The following is a 20,280-nucleotide window of genomic DNA, read 5'->3' as shown; positions in this document are numbered from 1 at the left end:
GTTTCATTGCAGATGAGGAAGGAGAACTAAGAGCCGATAGTTTTGAAAAACGTTTACAGAAGTCCTAACATTGGCATGTCCTTTGGCAAACAATTTAAAGCTTCATGTTTCATTTCGAAAATGTTTCAAATTAATTTTGCTGTTCTTTGGTTACAGCACTTGGGGCAAAATTTGAATAGGTGGGTTTTGGGTTCAGGGGTGGGGTGGGGTTAGAATCAGAAAAATCTGTTTCTCCACCCAAACCCATACATTTCCAGCTGTAACAGAGGCTGGACGGTGGGCAGGGGAAGAATTCCATCCCAAGGAGGTGGGCTGGGGCATTTAAAATATGATAATCAGGCTGCAATCGAGCATCATTGTTATCCTACTGTGGAACCTTTACTGCTCTTGACTTAACCATGCGTTTTGGCAGCTTCCTTAAGGTGAGGGCTTGGTGATTCAGGAGGTATGATTGTGGAGTTTGCACTTTCTCCCCGTGTCTGCGTGTCTGTTGGCTTCAGAGGAGCAACTTTGGCGACAATAGGACCAAGCGCTGTCTTGATGACTTCATATCTGTAGCTGTTCATTGTCACAGGCAGTTTGGATTTCTTGGCATACGATTATCAAGGGCGCGATCAAACTAAAAAAAATATATGGTCCGTTCTGGGTGGGATTAGCTGGGTTATTCCCAGTGCTTGTAGCACCGGGAATGACCCCGCTATCTAACGGCACTTTGGCAGTTTGTTTATTTTTGGTGGCTTAGCAGGGCTGCCCAGGGCTTCCCAGGGCTTCCCCCCGAGGCTGCATTCAGTATATTTGCTGAACTGAGGAGATCCGGCGAGCAGAGCTCCTCGGTGCAGGAAGAGATTGCGACGCCATGTAAAAATGGCGCCCCGATCTCTCGACCCCCCCCCCCCCCTGGCTGTGCCAGGCTGGCATCCAGGTGGCACTGCAAGGGTACCAGGTGTTAGGTTGGCAGTGCCAAGGTGCCCAGATGGCACCAGCAGTGCCAGGGTGCCACCCTCCCTGGAGACCTCCGATCACCTGGGAGACCCCCCTCTCTCCCAAGTGCCGTTCGCGTGGTCCCTGATTGTGGGGACCAGTGCTGAGTGGCGCATGGCTGTGGTCTCCTCAGCGAGGCCGCTAGATGCCGGGTGGCTCTTCAATCCGGCAGTAGCACGGCTAAGTAGTTTTTAAACTCACTTAGCCGTGCAAGACTGAGTCCCAGCCATTGTGGGTGGGTCCCAGATCGCGGCATCTTGTGAGATCTGGTTCGATCTTGCAAAGTGTAACGGCTGTCGGAGGCCAGGGGAGGTCTCTCCCGGGATCTACCGGCTACATCATGCCCAATTCTGGCGGGACGGGGCCAGTATATCGCGCCCCAAGTGTTTAATCCCACAATACCTCCCTATCTCCTGCATAACTGTCTTGGCTATTTTCTGGCCATGAAGTGTTGTAGCTGTCCTGGTAAACCTTTGGTGGGTAGCAATCATTTTAGCAACAATGTGAAGGGCTGGTATTTGGCATTAAGGCATGCTGATTATCGCACCAGGGAGTCACTCGCTGACTACAGATAAAGACGGTGACATCTCCTGTGAGCTGGCATCACCACAACGGTGACCGGTGGCTACAGCAGCTTGGCAACAGACACCAGTGCCGAAACCAATAACCCACAGCCACACTTGGCTGCTTCATATGTGGCACTTGTGTCAGAACATGCCTGTCAAGCACCACCCTCTTCAGACATTAGCAAAGGTGCTTCAGATGAAGACACCCCATCTGAAATGGATTGTTTGTTGTGTGTCCATGATTTTTCACAAATGGAAGGATGCCAGGATGAATTATTTGGCAGTTGGTCCTTCCACTCGTGATTGTCATCCAGCGAACCTAGTGGAGTGGTGCAGCGACAACAATCTATCCCTCAATGCCAGCAAAACTAAAGAGCTGGTCATTGACTTCAGGAAGCAAAGTACTGTACACACCCCTGTCAGCATCAACGGGGCCGAGGTGGAGATGGTTAGTAGTTTCAAATTCCTAGGGGTGCACATCTCCAAAAATCTGTCCTGGTCCACCCACATCGACGCTCCCACCAAGAAAGCAAAACAGCACCTATACTTCCTCAGGAAACTAAGGAACTTCGGCATGTCCACATGAACTCTTAACTGCTTTTACAGATGCACCATAGAAAGCATCCTATCTGGCTGCATCACAGCCTGGTACGGCAATTGCTCGGCCCAAGACCGCAAGAAACGTCAGAGAGTCGTGAACACAGCCCAGTCCATCACACAAACCTGTCTCCCATCCATTGACCCAATCTACACCTCCAGCTGCCTGGGGAAAGCGGGCAGCATAATCAAAGGCCCCTCCCACCCTGCCTACTCACTCTTCCAACTTCTTCCATCGGGCAGGAGATACAAGAGCCTGAGAACACGCACCAGACTCCTAAACAACCCTCTTGTGGACTGACCTCATTAACACTACACCCCTGTATGCTTCACCCAATGCCGGTGTTATGTCGTTACATTGTGTACCTTGTGTTGCCCTATTATGTATTTTCTTTTATTTCCTTTTCTTTTCATGTACTTAATGATCTGTTGAGCTGCTCGCAGAAAAATACTTTTCACAGTACCTCGGTACATGTGACAATAAACAAATCCAATCCAACCTTTATATTGGATAGGTTAAGATAGGACTGGTTATCCACTTTGGCAGAAGGAATAGAGGAGCATTTCTTAAAGGTTGAGAGACTGGGAAGTACCGATGCCAAAGGGGACCTGGGCGTCCTTGTTCATGAGTCACTGAAAGCTAACATGCAGGTACAGCAAGCAATTAGCAAGTCAAATGGAATGTTAGTCTTCATCGTAAGAGGGTTTGAGTACAGAATCAGGATTTTACGATCCCTCACGCCCGATGGGATATTACGGTACTGCCAAAGTAAATAGCAATTTAAATGGCTCACCACATCCACTGGCAGGAAACATACCGTGGCAAGGTAATAAATTCCCAGCCCAGGAGTAAAGATGCCTTGCTGCATTTGAAGCGAACCTTGGTGAGACCGCATCTGGAGTATTGTGAACAGTTTTTACCTCTTTATCCAAGGAAGGATATACTTTCCAGAGAGGGAGTGCAATTGAGGACCACCAGATTAATTCCTGTGATGGTGGGACTGTCCTCTGTGAAAAGATTGAGGAAACTGGGCCTGTATTCTCTCGAATTGAGGAAAATGAGGGAGGATCTAATTGAAAGTTATAACATTCTTACAGGCCTCGAGAGGGTCAATGCAGAAAGGATGATTCCCCTGTCTGGAGGAGTGGGGGGAGAGGAGGAGTGTCCAGAACCCAGGATAATAGTCTCAGAATTAGGGACAAGTCAGCTAAGACTGAGGTGAGGAGAAACTTCTTCACTCAGAGGGCAGTGAATCATTGGAATCTTCTCCCTCAGAGGGCTGTGGAAGCTTGATCATTGAGTGTGTTCAAGACTGGGATCAATAAATTCCTTGATGCTAAAGACATCATCAAGGGATATGGCACGGGAAGGTGGTGTTCAGTTAGACAAATTGAATGGCGGAGCAGGCTCGAGGGGCTGAATGGCCTAATCCTGCTCCTATGTTCTTATGCCTATCTCTATCATTTCCACAACCAGCACCAATGAATGTGATGTCAATGCACAAATATTTAACGTCCTCTTATGACATTCTTCAGTCAAGCAAAATAATGGTCAGTTTCTAAGCTATTGCCTTTATGGGCTGATGTAGTCTTTCTTTGTTTTAAATACATGTGATACAAGGGTATGAAAATTACTGACTTTAATTTGGTGACTGTAAAGAGCAGGTTGGTGCTCTTTGATTATAGCAATGCCTTTGAATGGTTAAGATTATATACTGTCAGTCACCTATGTAATATCCTGAACATCAGTCTACTACAACTGCACTCAATTACAGTCAGTATTTATGTTGTATCGTTCAATGATAACAACATCAGTCAGAGAGCAACAGCAGGTTCGTGGTCAGACCCTAGTAAGAATAATAAAATTGCTGCTTTGAAACTCTTGAATACAAATGATTATAATACGTCTACTGAAAGAACACCATCTCTCCATTATCCGCTTGTTCATTGTTGAAAGCCACACTGGTACCATTTATATGTCAAGGGTGAGTACACCATTGCTGTGACACTGAATTGGACACGGAAGGCTCCAGATCCCCGTGTGTATGTACATCTGTACGTGAGTTAAGCTTGTCACACAACTCTTTCTTTACCCGAATGGCTGGATTTTTGACATTATCAGCTTTACTACAGTTTTGCGTTTGGCCATTCTAAAATTTCCCCTTAGTGTCCAATGCTGTCCAGCTTAGGTGGGGCACAGGGATAGGGCAGAGGAGTTGGCCTAGGTAGAATACTCTTTCAGAGGGTCGGTGCGGACTCAATAGGCCAAATGGCCTCCTTCTGCACTATAGGTATACTATATAACTACAACATTTCAAAGTTTAATTTGAGATCTTCCAACAAACAAGGCTTGTGTTAATATGGGTGCTTGACAATCCAAATTATTTACAAATGGTCATTGACTATAGGCAACAAAACTGAGTAGAAAGATCCATAGATACATAGAAGATAGGAGCAGAAGGAGGCCTTTTGGCCCTTCGAGCCTGCTCTGCCATTTATCACGATCATGGCTGATCATCCAACTCAATAGCCTAATCCTGCTTTCTCCCCATAGCCTTTGATCCTATTTTCCCCAAGTGCTATATCTAGCCGCCTCTTGAATATATTCAATGGGTGGGATTCTCCGACCCCGCGCCAGGTCGGAGAATCGTCCGCGGGCCCGGCGAATCGTGCCACGCAACCCCAACACTCGGACGCGATTCTCCGCAGAGCAGAGAATCGGTACCATTGGGCCGGCGTGGTCGGCCCCCTGCGATTCTCCAGCATAGATGGGCCAAACGGCCGTAAAAAAAAACGAGTCCCGCTGACGCCATTCTAACCTGCTCTGATCCAGCGGGACCTCGGCATTGAAGGGTCTGGGGGCGGCCTGTTGGGGGGGTGAGCGGGGGTTCGACCCCGGGGGGGACAGCCGATGTGTCCTGGCTCGCAATCGGGACCCACTGATTGGCGGGCCGGCCTCCCTGCTTCCCGGCCTCCTTCCGCGCTGGCAGATGTACTCCTGTGCCATGTTGGGTCGGGGCCGGCGTGGACAAGGAAGACATCGTGCATGTGCTGAAATCGCGCCGGTGGGACTGCGCATGCGCAGGTTTGTGCCAAACCCACTGCGCCTGCGCGCATCCCCCGCCACCCATTCCATGACCGGATCAGCAGCTGGAGCAGCGTGAACCACTCCAGCGTCCTGCTGGCCCCCTGTAGGGGCCAGAATTGCTGATCCTGGGGCTGTGTTGGCGCCGTCGAGAAACGCAAGGGCGTTTCCGACTTTGTCAACACTTAGCCTCAGGATCAGAGAATCCCGCCCAATATTTTAGCATCAACTACTTCCTATGGTAATGAATTCCACAGGCTCACCACTCTTTGGGTGAAGAAATGTCTCCTCATCTCTGTCCAAAATGGTTTACCCTGAATCCTCAGACTCTGACGCCTGGGGCGAAATTCTCCGGAAACGGGGCGATGTCTGCCGACTGGCGCCCAAAACGCATCTTTGGGGGCCGAGCCCCAACATTGAGGGGAGGAATTTCCGCCCCGCCAGCTGGCGGAAACGGCCTTTGGTGCCCCGCCAGCTGGCGCGGAAATGACATCTCGGGGCGGCGCATGCGCGGGAGCGTCAGCGGCCGCTGACAGTTTCCCGCGCATGCGCAGTGGAGGGAGTCTCTTCCGCCTCCGCCATGGTGGAGACCGTGGCAGAGGCGGAAGGGAAAGAGTGCCCCCACAGCACAGGCCCGCCCGCGGATCGGTGGGCCCCGATCGCGGGCCAGGCCACCGTGGGGGCACCCCCCAGGGCCAGATCGCCCCGCGCCCCCCCCCAGGATCCCGGAGCCCGCCCACGCCGCCTTGTCCCACCGGTAAGGTAGGTGATTTAACTTACGCTGGCGGGACAGGCAATTTATCGGCGGGACTTCGGCCCATCCGGGCCGGAGAATCGAGCGGGGGGGCCCACCAACCGGCGCAGCGCGATTCCCGCCCCCGCCGAATCTCTGGTGCCGGAGACTTCGGCAACCGGCGGGGGCGGGATTCACGCCAGCCCCCGGCGATTCTCCGACCCGGCAGGGGGTCGGAGAATGTCGCCCCTGGTTCTGAACACACCCATCATTGGGAACATCTTCCCTGCATGCACCCTGTCAACTTCTGTTAGAATTTTATAAGTCTTTATGAGAACCCCCCTCATTCTTCTGAACTCCAACGAGAAAAATCCTAACCTAGTTAGTCTCGCTTCATTTGACAGTACCACCATCTCTGGAATCAGTCTGGTAAATCTTCGCTGCACTCCCTCCTGAGCAAGAACATCCTTCCTCAGAAAAGGAGACCAAAACTGCACACAATACTCCAGGTGTGGCCTCACCAAGTCCCTGTATAATTGCAGCAACACATCCCTGCTTCTATACTGCAAACCTCTCGCAATGAAGGCCAACACACCATTACCCTTCTTTACCGCATGCTGCACCTGCATGCTTACCTTCAGCGACTGGTGCACAGGGACACCCAGGTCCTGCTGCACACTCCCCTCTCCCAATTTACAACTATTCAGATAGTAATCTGCCTTCCTGTTTTTGCTTCCAAAATGAATAACCTCACACTTATCCAAATTATACTGCATCTGCCATTAATTTGCCCACTCGCCCAACCTGTCCAGATCATGCTGTAGGATCCCTGCACCCTCACCCCCCCCACCCAACTTGGTATCATCTGCAAACTTTGAGATGTTACATTTTGTTCCCTCATCTAAATCATGAATATATATTGTGAATAGCTGGGCTCCCAGCACCGATCCCTGTGGCACCCCACTGGTTACTGCCTGCCAATTTGAAAAGGACCCATTAATCCCTATGTCATAATATACATCAGTACATTATGGTGCAATCACATACACACACTGATGGACATGCAGTAGGACCAACCAGCATACATAACACCGCAGCCAATCACCAGTGAGAGCACAAGCACGATAAAGACAGGGGACAGGAGAGTTCCCGCTCATTCTAGTAGCAGCCAGCCCAGAGCACAGAGCTCACAGCCTGCATCATAGACATTCACCATGTGCTGAGTGCCTCACCATAGCTAGTGATAGGAAAGGGTCCACAGTTCAGCTGGTATTGCTTATACCCACGTTTACAGTATGTTAGCATAGTTGAAAAGTTAATAAAATAGAGTTACATCACTTTCAGCATTGTTGGCTTGTTTGTGAACCATAACACCCAACACGACATGGTACAAGGAGTGGCCGCAATCTTGCACTTGTGAGACCTACCTGCAACTTCTCAGCATTCTTGTCTCGCCAACATTGAGGGCATTTAAAAGTTTATTGGATAAACATATGGATGATAATGGCATAGTGTAGGTTAGATGGCTTTTGTTTCGGTGCAACATCGTGGGCCGAAGGGCCTGTACTGCACTGTATTGTTCTATGTTCTATGTTCTATTCCGGCATCCTACAGCATGGAGAACATCAACCCACCGCCACCGCTCCGCATCGCTGGCAATCTCGGGGTAAATTGGAAGATATTCAAACAGCGCTTCCAGCTCTTCCTTGAGGCCACGGACAGGGAGAATGCATCGGACACCAGGAAGATAGCCCTTCTTCTCTCCATGGCTGGGCAACATGCCATCCACATCTTTAACTCCCTGACATTCGCGGACGACAAGGACAAGACCAAGTACAAAACGGTGCTCCTCAAATTCGACACACAATTCAGTGTTGAAGTCAACGAAAGCTTCGAAAGGTACCTGTTCCAGCAGCGCTTGCAGGGTAAGGACGAGCCTTTCCAATCCTATTTACCACACCTCCGCATCCTTACGCAATCCTGCGGCTACAGGCCCACCTCCGACTCCATGATACGCGACCAGATTGTTTTTGGGGTCATGTCGGACACCCTGCGTCAGCAGCTCCTTAAAGTTAAGCAACTAACCCTAGCGACTGCCATCGAGACCTGTGTCCTGCATGAGAATGCCACCAGCCAGTACTCCTACATACAGGCAGCTGAAACAGCATGGCAAGGGCCCCATTAGGCGGAATGGGTCCAAACGATCGAACACCTCCCGGGCCGCAGTCTGGAGGAGGCATTTCCGAGGCCTCCCGCGCTTGTACACGCCAAACGAGGGGACGGTGATGTGGAGGAACGCGCACCACGCAAGACCGTACCACGCATGCGCGGTGGTGCAACAAACACACTGACGTCACGACGTGCGTCAACTGTGGCTCCACCCACTTAAAGCGGCAATGCCCTGCAAAATCGCGACAGTGCCTACGCTGTGGCAGGCTTGGCCACTATGCTGCCTGCTGTCGAGCAGCCCAGCCTGCCAACTTGCAACGATTTAACCAGCCGCGCAGGAATGTTCGGGCAATCCAACCCACCTTCACCGAGTCCGATCCTGACTTCATGCAGACCAGTGACACCGAGGACAGGGAGCCTTTTCGAGTCGCTGTCATAACCAAGAACAGGCTGTCCCCGAATCGAAAGCACCAATCGCTGTTGGTACACAGCATTGAGCCGGACGACGAGTGGTGTGCCACCCTGAAGGTCAACCGATCCCAGATGAGATTCCGTCTCTTCACATGGTCAGCATTTCAAACCCTGGGGGTCAAACAAACAATTCTTCCATCCAATTGTCAACTGGTCGACTATAATGGTAACGTCATCCCCGCCACCGGGTCATGCCAACTCGAGGTGACGCACAACTCGTGAAAAGTCACCCTACCCTTCGAGATCGTGGGCTCCTCAAAGGACTCCCTGCTAGGCGCACAGGCGTGCAAGCTCCTCAACCTCGTGCAGCACGTACATTCCCTCTCTCCAGAGGACACGTCTGACTTCCAAATCGGACTTCAGGGCGCAACTAAGTGCCATCATCACTCAACACCGAGATGTCTTCGAAGTCATGTGTACACTTCCCTACACATACAAAATCCTGCTCAAACAGGACACCACGCCTGTAGTTCATGCACCTCGCAGAGTCCCAGCACCCCTCAAGGACCGCCTCAAGCAGCAGCTGCAGGACCTCCAGGACCAAAGAGTGCTTTCCAGAGTGACGGAACCAACCGACTGGGTCAGTTTCATGGTGTGCGTCAAGAAGCCTTCCGGCGAGCTCCGGATCTTTATCGACCCGAAGGATTTAAATCGTAGCATCATGCAGGAGCATTACCCTATCCCCAAGCATGAGGAGATCACGTGCGAGATGGCTTGAGCCAACATCTTCACCAAGCTGGATGCATCAAAGGGCTTCTGGCAGATTCAATTGGACAAGTCCAGCAGAAAGCTGTGTACTTTCAACACCCCATTTGGCAGGTACTGCTACAATAGAATGCCATTTGGAATCATATCAGCATCTGAAGTGTTCCACCGCATCATGGAGCAGATGATGGAGGGCATCGAGGGTGTGCGCGTCTATGTGGACGACATCATCATCTGGTCCACCACCCCGCAGGAGCATATCAGTCGCCTCCAACGCGTTTTTAAGCGAATACGGGACCAAGGCCTGCGCCTCAACAGAGCCAAATGTTCTTTCGGCCAGGCCGAACTCAAGTTCCTAGGGGACCACATCTCCCGGTTGGGTGTGCGGCCAGATACGGACAAGGTGGCAGCCATCACGGCCATGCAGAAGCCGGAGGATAAGAAGGCGGTGCTACGCTTTCTAGGAATGGTTAACTTCCTGGGAAAATTCATCCCTAACCTCGCTTCCCACACCACGGCGCTCCGCAACTTAGTTAGGAAGACGACGGACTTCCAGTGGCTTCCCGCCCACCAGCGTGAATGGGAGGAGCTCAAGGTCAAGCTGACCACTGCCTCGGTATTGGCATTTTTCGATCCTGCAAGGGAGACGAAAATATCAACGGACGCTAGCCAATCTGGCATAGGGGCGGTGCTCCTGCAACGAGATGACGCCTCATCGTGGGCCCCTGTTGCCTATACGTCACGGGCCATGACCCCCACAGAGCAGCGCTATGCGCAAATCGAGAAGGTGTGCCTAGGCCTGTTGACCGGTGTCGACACGTTCCATGACTACGTGTCTGGCCTTCACCAGTTCACTGTGGAGACCGACCATCGCCCACTGATCGGCATCATCCAAAAAGACCTCAATGACATGACCCCTCGCCTACAATGCATTCTGCTCAAGCTCCGGGGATACGATTTCCAGCTCGTGTACACACCGGGTAAGGACCTGATCATAGCCGACGCTCTGTCCAGGGCAGTCACCACTCCGTCCGACCCAGAGGGGTTCGTTTGCCAAGTCGACGCCCATGTGGCCTTCACGGCCGCCAATCTGCTGGCCACGGATGAACGCCTAACCCACATTCACCGTGAGACTGCGGCTGACCCCCTGCTACAACGTGTGATGTGCCACATGACTGATGGTTGGCTCAAGGGACAATGCCCGCAGTTCTATAATATTCGAGATGATCTGGCAGTCGTTGATGGCGTCCTCCTGAAGCTGGACCGCATCGTGAACCTACACAGCATGCATCACGTGGTTTTAGAGCAGCTGTACGAGGGCCATCTCGAATAAGAAAAGTGCCGACGGAGGGCCCGAGAGGCTGTCTACTGGCCTCGCATAAATGAGGACATTGCCAACACTGTGCTCAATTGCCCCACTTGTCAGCGGTTCTAGCCGGCCCAACCACGGGAGACCCTTCAGCCCCATGAGTTGGTTATGTCCCCTTGGTCTAAGGTAGGCGTGAACCTGTTCCATGCGCTCGGCAGGGACTATGTTCTCATAGTTGATTATTTTTCCAGCTATCCCGAGGTTGTACGCCTGCACGACATCACGTCAGCGGCTGTTATCTGTGCCTGCAAAGAGACCTTTGCTCGTCAAGGCATCCCACTCACTGTGATGTCGGACAATGGCCCCTGCTTTGCGAGCCAGGAATGGTCTAACTTCGCCAGCAGGTACAACTTTGTACACGTGACGTCCAGTCCCCTGCACCCCCAGTCAAATGGCAAAGCAGAAAAGGGCGTCCACATCATAAAGAGGCTCCTCTGCAAGGCTGCTGATGCAGGATCCGACTTCTGCCTCACCTTGCTGGCCTATCGCTCGGCCCCACTGTCCACGGGCCTGTCACCAGCCCAGCTGCTGATGGGTCGCACCCTCAGGACCACTGTACCATCCATTCACGTCCCAGATCTCGGCCATGCTCCGGTCCTTCAGCGGATGCAACAGTCTCGCGCGCAGCACAAGGGGGCGCATGGCGCTCGAGCGACTGATCTTCCTGCTCTGGCGCCAGGTGACAACGTCCGAATCCATCTTCCGGAGGGTGGCTGGTCTGCGACTGCTGTGGTTCTTCGGCAGGTGTCTCCCCGCTCATTCCTGGTTCGTCTGCCTGATGGCTCTATTCGCCGCCGCAGTCGGCGTGCCCTTCGTCTGGTTCCACGCTCGCTACGCGATCCTCCACCGGTGCCACGCCTTCCTGTTGTCCCCAACCTGGACTTTGTAGAGCTTCCGGATACTCTGCATCCTCCTCGCTTGGCCGTGGCCCATCCCGTTCCTCAGCCGGTGGCTCCTGACCCACCCTTGAGGCGGTCACCCAAATTTGTCGCCCACCTCAGAGACTTGATTTATGAGCCTTACAATGTTAAACTCAATGCTTGGTTCTTTCACCCTGTTTCAGCATTTCACTAGTTTGTTTATAGCATTCGTTATTAGTTTTGTTGTTGGTGTAACACCTTGTTTTTCTTTTCTCTGCACCAGGCACCTTCCCGTGTATATAGACTAGCCTCATGTACATAGTTATGTAAATACTGCACACACATGGTCAGATACACTCATTACATGTTATTTATTCTCATATCGGCGCATGTTCTTTGTAAAAAAGGGGGATGTCATAATATACATCAGCACATTATGGTGCAATCACATACACACACTGATGGACATGCAGTAGGACCAACCAGCATACATAACACCGCAGCCAATCACCAGTGAGAGCACAAGCACTATAAAGACAGGGGACGGGAGAGTTCCCGCTCATTCTAGCAGCAGCCAGCTGAGAGCACAGAGCTCACAGCCTGCAACACAGACATTCACCATGTGCTGAGTGCCTCACCATAGCTAGTGATAGGAAAGGGTCCACAGTTAAGCTGGTATTGCTTATACACACGTTTACAGTATGTTAGCATAGTTGAACAGTTAATAAAATAACGTTACACCACTTCCAGCATTGTTGGCTTGTTTGTGAACCAGAACACCCAACACGACACCCTATCCTTTGTTTCCTTATTGCCAACCAGTTTTCTATCCAAAATAGTTGCTTAGCTGTTTGAGCAAAAACATGGAGGTGGTCACTTATTTTGCCTATTGTATACAGTATTCGACGCTCCCACCTGAACTGTTTAGGAAAATACTCATCACATCCTGCAATAGCAAACAGTTCTAAAATGTAATCCTTTACTTAAAGCTGGAGTTGAACTCTGTGGAAAATACTATGCAATCTTAATAAGGATGATTCTGTCTGCACTCTTTGTTCTCACATAACTTGACTGCATATCTTAATACAATAGGAGAGTGATAGAGCACAGAATGATCATCTGGCCCATCGTGACCGTACTGGCTCTTTGACACACAATTGATATCAATCTTCTAAATAGTAACCAGTCAAGTACCATCAGGACCCAGCGGATAGCAGCTCAAGGACCAATTCGGCGAACAGAAGCACAACTTTACAGAGTTATTCCCAGTAGTGGGATGGCGATGATTTGTGTACACCCAGCTGATGTTAGTGTCTCTAAGCAGCTCATTCCAGGCATTGTGACCTTTGTCTCTGAGAGTACCATGTCAGTGAAATGTGGCAGTGTGGGCAGACTGCTCAGGAGCACTCTCCAGAAATTCAACCAGCAGTGGCTCAATGCCAGCAGCAAGCTGCTTTGAGACAAGGGGAAAGATCCTTCGGTAAAGCATAGCACCTCACACAAGGCTCTCGGACAGCACTGCAAAGGAGCACCTGACTAGGTAATGGAAAGGCACATGTGGGTAAACAGGAGATTAATGGAATCTGATTTTCAGTAGGGTCCAGGTTCAGAACCCAGTGCTGGCTTTCAAATTCCCAGTCCTGGTGATCATCTCAGGATCCTGAAATCTCAGTTTGGGGCTGTTTGTAAATTCCAAAGGACTGGTAAAGGGAGAGGGAGCGGGAAACTCTCATGCCATCAATAACAACCCATTGAGTGTCTGAAGGAGTTTGTTAAGTGGTGTGTTCTGTGGGGAATTCTATTTTTAAACTTTTTTTTGGCCAACCTGAACAATGTGGTGTTGTGGTGAATGTATTCATCATAATGCATGACAGTGTAACTATTGTATCCACGTAATGTAACCTTTGACCTGGAAGTGGTGATATGAGCTGCTTCCAGGTACTGGACTGTAATCCCGGTGGGCTCCGCCTCTGGCTCCGCCCTCACCGGGGCCTTATATAACCTGACCACCTGCGGGTGACACTCATCTGCACAACCGATTCTGGCTAGGCAAGTTCAGGACTAATAAAGCCTTATGTTCACTCGCTCTCTCAGCCTCTTGGTGAATTGAAGGTATATCAGGTGTGCATGAGGTTCATCGCGAGGCAAATGAAGTTTATTTGTCTTTTTGTTCAAAATGTTTTTTCCAGGACCAGTGTGTATCAGTGCGAGTGCAGGGCCTTCATGGTTTCTTCATGGCTCCTCCAGCCCTGTTAATGCTGCGGGCCCTCCAAGGAGCTGCCTGTTCACCCCGGCAAAGAGGCAACAGCAGCCCCCAAAATGGCTGCCCCTGCCTTTGCTTCTGGCATCAGGCAGGAAGCTCTTGCCCCCTGGAGATACTCAGCACCTCTAATTGCCCCTTTAGCCAATTAGGCCATTTGAATTTAAAAGTGGCATCATATGAGAGACACAGCTAAGATTTATATATATACATATCATGGGGTCATATAGGAAAGGCTGCATTAGTTTACTGCTAACTCATTATCTCAGATGTTCACGTATGAGGCAAAATGGATTGATGGTAATGATGGGTACTAATTTGAGGCTGTGCCTATTCATTTGCAAGTGGGGGTGAGGAGGAGGATCAAACTGTGGTGTCAAAGCTAAATGGAGTTAGACCGAGTAACATCTGAATTAATATGTCCCCTGCAATCAGCAATGTGTGGAGGCCATCGTGATGCTGACCTCTGTGTCAGGCACACACCTTTGTGTGTAGGCCATCGTGATGACATGCTGCAGTTATTTTGGTTTCATCAGAGCCTCCTCCTCAGCAACAGGAAGACAGCACTTTTGGGGCAGAAGAGGATTTGAGGAAGTTACAGGGATCGGGAGGGGCAAAGCCACGGCAAGACTGCAGCATGAGAGGTTTCATTTTAAAGTGGGGGATTTGAAGTGCCAGGAGCCATTGTAGGTTAGCAGAGGAGTTCCTCCCTCCACTCTGGATGGGGTGACTATTGGATGTGACTCAATGTAAATTGGTTGGCCTCCATGCAAGTATTGCCAAGAAGAAGCCATGTTCCTATTGCAAAGCTTGAATGAAACACAGCAGGGTGTGCAGCAGAGCAGTTAGAATTGGACAGGTCGAGTTCATTATTTCGTCAAACATCTCACAATCCCCAACGTCAAAGTTCAAGTGGCTGGAAGGAGGAACTTGTAGCTCCGCAAATTTCCTTAACTCTGGGAGCACAATGTCAATGCAGTGGGTCTAAAGTCATAGGTGGGGTTCAGCTGAGGGCTTCAACTTGGATTCCCATCAAAAGTGAAAGCTGATGAGTGTATAAAACCTTCCTCTGCCCATAAATGCTGAAACAAGGTCAGGATCAAAAGCCACCAGTGGTCACCCTGGCAGTTATTCTGCGAGAGCATACGTTATGGTAGTGCTCTTCAGCTGTGTCACAACCAAATGCAATTGTGCACTTGGCTGACGCCATAGCCATATGAGTGACCTTCCACGGCCATCATTGAATAAAATGATGAGATTGCATTTACTTAGTAGCTTATCACTTCTTTCAGGAATGTCCTTCACATATAACAAATTACATTGCCTGAGGGAAAAAGCAACGCCCCTTTCACACATGAGAAGAATCCAAAAATTACATTACATCACTTTACACTTCCTGTATTCTAACAGCAGTTCCACTGTGGGGGCTGGTTAAGTTCAATTGGCTGGACAGCCGGTTCATAAAGCAGAGACAAAGCTAACGATGTGGGTTTAATTCCTGCACTGCCTGAGCTTATTTGTGAAGGCTCAAGCTTGCCTGAGGTGTGGTGTACCTCAAGTTAAATCACTACCAGTCATCTCTCCCCCTCAAAGGAGAAAGCAGCCTATGGTCATCTGGGATTAAGGTGACTTTATTTAATTTTATACTTAAAAAATACTTCACAGGGACATTCGGATGGAAATATATGCGATGAATGATCAGTTAATCTGTCATTAATGTTTCTCCAGACATCTCGCAATCCCCAATGTCAGGGTGCGAGTGGTTGGAGGGAAGGACTTGAAGTTCCATGAGATGTCAAGAAATGAATTCCTGTTTTATACTGAGTGAAATGATCTGAGCTGGGCTCTCACTGGGAAGCACAAACTGGTGTTGTTTGCTCACTCTTGGAAGAGAAAAGAAAATCAGCCACCATTCCCACGTTAAATTGTTAATTAGTGACCCCCTTACTGGAAAGTGCATGCATGGATGGTGGGTGGGTAGCAGCATTATACAAGACTTGCTGTGATCCCCACCATGGTCAAATTGCCAACTCTCCATTTGAAGAATGGGCAGTATGGATGAGGCACTGGATGGCATCTGGTACCTGTTCAATTTCCATTGATACAAAGAAAGTGTTTACCTTTATATAGCACTCTATTCAGACACCAATTTTCAACCAACGAAACACTCTTGAAGTGTAGTCCCTGTTATAATGTGAGAAATTTCACAGCCAATCTTTGCACGGTAAATAAAGAAGTAAATGATGATCAATTTGTTTTTTGAAAACATACTTTATTCATAAAAGTACATTCCAAAACATGTCAAACTGAACATTACAGCCAGTGCAACAGAATTCATCCACTTCTTCGGTTTTGTTTAAGGAAAAATTAGGAGATCTGTTCTGGTAATCTTCAAATAGTTCAGTGACCTTTGACAAAGACAATGTGATGATGAGTAGATGATATGTATTGGCGAAGGATACATAGGATTGTGGTCATATTATTTGGCTAGTAATCTAAAAGCCCAAGTGAGTGTTTTTGTGCACCTGGGTTCAAATCCCGCCAAGGCAGCTGGTGGAAATTAAATTCAATTCATAAAATCTGGGATGAAAGCTCATGTCAGTAATAATGACCATGACAGCCATCATTGATTGATGTAAAAATCCATCTGCTTCACATATATCTTTAAGGGTCCTTACCCAATGTGGCCTATGTGCAACTCCAGATCCACAGCATCATGGTTTACTCTTAACTGCCCTCAGAAATGGTCTTGCAAGCCACTCTGTTTGAGGGCAATTAGGATTAGCAACAAATGCTGGCCTTGCCAGGGTCTCATGCCCACAACCCAAAGATGCCCCTTAATTGGGAAATAAATAAATAAATAAAAATACTTCAAATTTCTTTTTTTTAAATGCTGGCCTTGCCAGTGACACATCCCATGATTATTTTTTTAAAAACAAGCTTATCAGGAAAGTTAGAGCCCATGGAATAAAAGGGACAATAGCAGAATGGCTACGTCATTGGCTGAGTGACGGGAAATAAACAGTATTGTCGCCTTTGCCAGAGTAAATCCAATCAGGCTCCAATGACTAGTCAAATCAACAGAACAAGTCCAGAGGTGCAATGGCAAATCCAGGGCATAATATTTCCTCATGTCCATGTGACTTCAGAGCAGGCAGATCCAAAACAGACTTGTGGCGCAATTTAATGGCCTCGATGCCCCTTACTTGGTCACGCGACGAGCAGTTGAATCTCGCTACCTCTCGCGAGACTCGCTATGCTCAACGGAATCTCACGAGACGTCGCGATATAGGCCTTGTCACTGCTGGGTGAGATCCAGAGATACATGCCGTATTGTCCCGTGGCCTGGGAATTAACGGCTGCACCTTGGATACCTCGCCAAGGCATCGTTTCGTACTTGTCCACACAAACATGGACCAAGTGCTATGGCACCTCAGGGGGTCTCCCAAGCCATTGGAGACCTCCAGGTGGTCAGGATCTGAGCAGGGTGGTAATCTGGCACTCCCACGGGCACTGCCAGGCTGGCACCTTGGCACTACTACCCGGTCACCCTGACAGTATCACCCTGGGTGGCACTATCAGGCTGGATGCAGTACTGCCAGGGTGTCAGTCTGGCAGTGCAAAGGTGCTCGGATGCAAGGTTGCCCATGCCAGGAATCGGGCCCAGGAGGTGTCTTGCCCGTAAAAGGGGGGTGAGGGGTGGGGGGGGGGGGGTTCAAGCACCCCATAGGAGGTACGTTGAGTGCGGTGGGAAGGTCTGGTGGCCGAGGTGGGGTGGCTGAGGGGGGTCAAAAGATCACGGTGGCATTGAAAAATGGTGCCCCGATCCACGACTCGTCATCCTGCACTGGCAAGCTGAGATTGTCAGTACAGGAAATGATGTAAAGCGAAGCCTTAATGGGACATTCCTTGACGAGACCAAAAAACCCAGCAAATTGCCGTTACCTAGCGGTGTCTGTCTCGGTGCTACAGACGTTTCAGAACAGGCAGATCCAGGGTAAGCATGGTATTCCCCCCCTGTCAACCTCACGAGACGCTCACAGAGAGCAGCATACGCCATTTGACCATCAACAGGATAAGTCTATACCGGATACTAGAGAAAATTGGCTCTCCTAAGTTTTGCAGCCTCACACAGTCTTTCCATGATAACAAGCACGGCAACACTCAGTTTGTGCCTCCAACTATCACACTTTTGAGATCACGAATGGGAGGAAACAGGGGCTGTGACTTAGCCGCTCCTCATGGCATCATTGTCTCTATCTTACTGCCCCGGCTTTCCTTGCTGACATGGAAAAGTGCAGCTCCATACGTAATCAGATGGGAAACACCACAACCTACAACGGCTGAAAGCCAAGACAAAGGTGCAGCATGTCCTGATCAGAGAATTTCTGTATGTTAATGTCCAGTGCCCAGACAAAAGACCAGCTCCAAAGGCTTATGGATCTTCTGACTTGTGCCTGTATCATGTTCTCTCTCACCATTGTGTCAAGATAACTGTAGTTATGGGCGGACAGGATGTCTATGCCTGTGATCAGACTCAACAACACACCACTGGAGATCTATGGTTAGAGACAAGCTGGTCTTAACAAGGGGCTCAACACACACATTGAACATAAGAACGTAAGAACATAAGAACTAGGAGCAGGAGTAGGACATTTGGCCCCTCGAGCCTGCTCCACCATTCAATGAGATCATGGCTGATCTTTTGTGGACTCAGCTCCATTTTCCGGCACGAACACCATAACACTTAATCCCTTTATTCTTCAAAAAACTATCTATCTTTATCTTAAAAACATTTAATGACGGAGTCTCTACTGCTTCACTGGGCAAGGAATTCCATAGATTCACAACCCTTTGGGTGAAGAAGTTCCTCCTAAACTCAGTCCTAAATCTACTTCCCCTTATTTTGAGGCTATGCCTCCTAGTTCTGCTTTCACCCGCCAGTGGAAACAACCTGCCCGCATCAATCCTATCTATTCCCTTCATAATTTTACATGTTTCTATAAGATCCCCCCTCATCCTTCTAAATTCCAACGAGTACAGTCACAGTTTACTCAACCTTTCCTTGTAATCCAACCCCTTCAGCTCTGGGATTAACCTAGTGAATCTCCTCTGCACACCCTCCAGTGTCAGTACGTCCTTTCTCAGGTAAGGAGACCAAAACTGAACACAATACTCCAGGTGTGGCCTCACTAACACCTTATATAATTGCAGCATAACCTCCCTAGTCTTAAACTCCATCCCTCTAGCAATGAAGGATAAAATTCCATTTGCCTTCTTAATCACCTGTTGCACGTGTAAACCAACTTTTTGCAGCTCATGCATTAGCACACCCAGGTCTCTCTGCACAGCAGCATGTTTTAATATTTTATCATTTAAATAATAATCCCTTTTGCTGTTATTCCTACCAAAATGGATAACCTCACATTTGTCAACATTGTATTTCATCTGCCAGACCCTAGCCCATTCACTTAGCCTATCCAAATCCCTCTGCAGACTTCCAGTATCCTCTGCACGTTTTGCTTTACCACTCATCTTAGTGTCATCTGCAAATCTGGACACATTGCCCTTGGTCCCCAACTCGAAATCATCTATGTAAATTGTGAACAGTTGTGGGCCCAACACTGATCCCTGAGGGACACCACTAGCTACTGATTGCCAACCAGAGAAACACCCATTAATCCCCACTCTTTGCTTTCTATTAATTAACCAATCCTCTATCCATGCTGCTACTTTACCCTTAATGCATGCATCTTTATCTTATGCAACAAACTTTTGTGTGGCACCTTGTCAAAGGCTTTCTAGAAATCCAGATATACCACATCCATTGGCTCCCCGTTATCTACCGCACTGGTAATGTCCTCAAAAAACTCCACTAAATTAGTTAGGCACGACCTGCCCTTTATGAACCCATGCTGCGTCTGCCCAATGGGACAATTTCCATCCAGATGGCTCGCTACTTCTTCCTTGATGATAGATTCCAGCATCTTCCCTACTACCGAAGTTAAGCTCACTGGCCTATAATTAACCGCTTTCTGCCTACCTCCTTTTTTAAACAGTGGTGTCACGTTTGCTAATTTCCAATCCGCCGGGACCACCCCAGAGTCTAGTGAATTTTGGTAAATTATCACTAGTGCATTTGCAATTTCCCTAGCCATCTCTTTTAGCACTCTGGGATGCATTCCATCAGGGCCAGGAGACTTGTCTAGCTTTAGCCCCATTTGCTTGCCCATCTCTACCTCCTTGGTGATAACAATCCTCTCAAGGTCCTCACCTGTCATAGCCTCATTTCTATCAGTCACTGGCATGTTATTTGTGTCTTCCACTGTGAAGACCGACCCAAAAAACCTGTTCAGTTCCTCAGCAATTTCCTCATCTCCCATTATTAAATCTCCTTCTCATCCTCTAAAGGACCAATATTTACCTTAGCCACTCTTTTTTGTTTTTATATTTGTAGAAACTTTTACTATCTGTTTTTATATTC

The sequence above is a fragment of the Scyliorhinus torazame genome, chromosome 6 (genome assembly GCF_047496885.1).
Source record: "Scyliorhinus torazame isolate Kashiwa2021f chromosome 6, sScyTor2.1, whole genome shotgun sequence".
In the NCBI taxonomy this organism is placed as follows: Eukaryota; Metazoa; Chordata; class Chondrichthyes; order Carcharhiniformes; family Scyliorhinidae; genus Scyliorhinus; species Scyliorhinus torazame.
Note: the sequence above shows the minus strand (reverse complement) of the source record.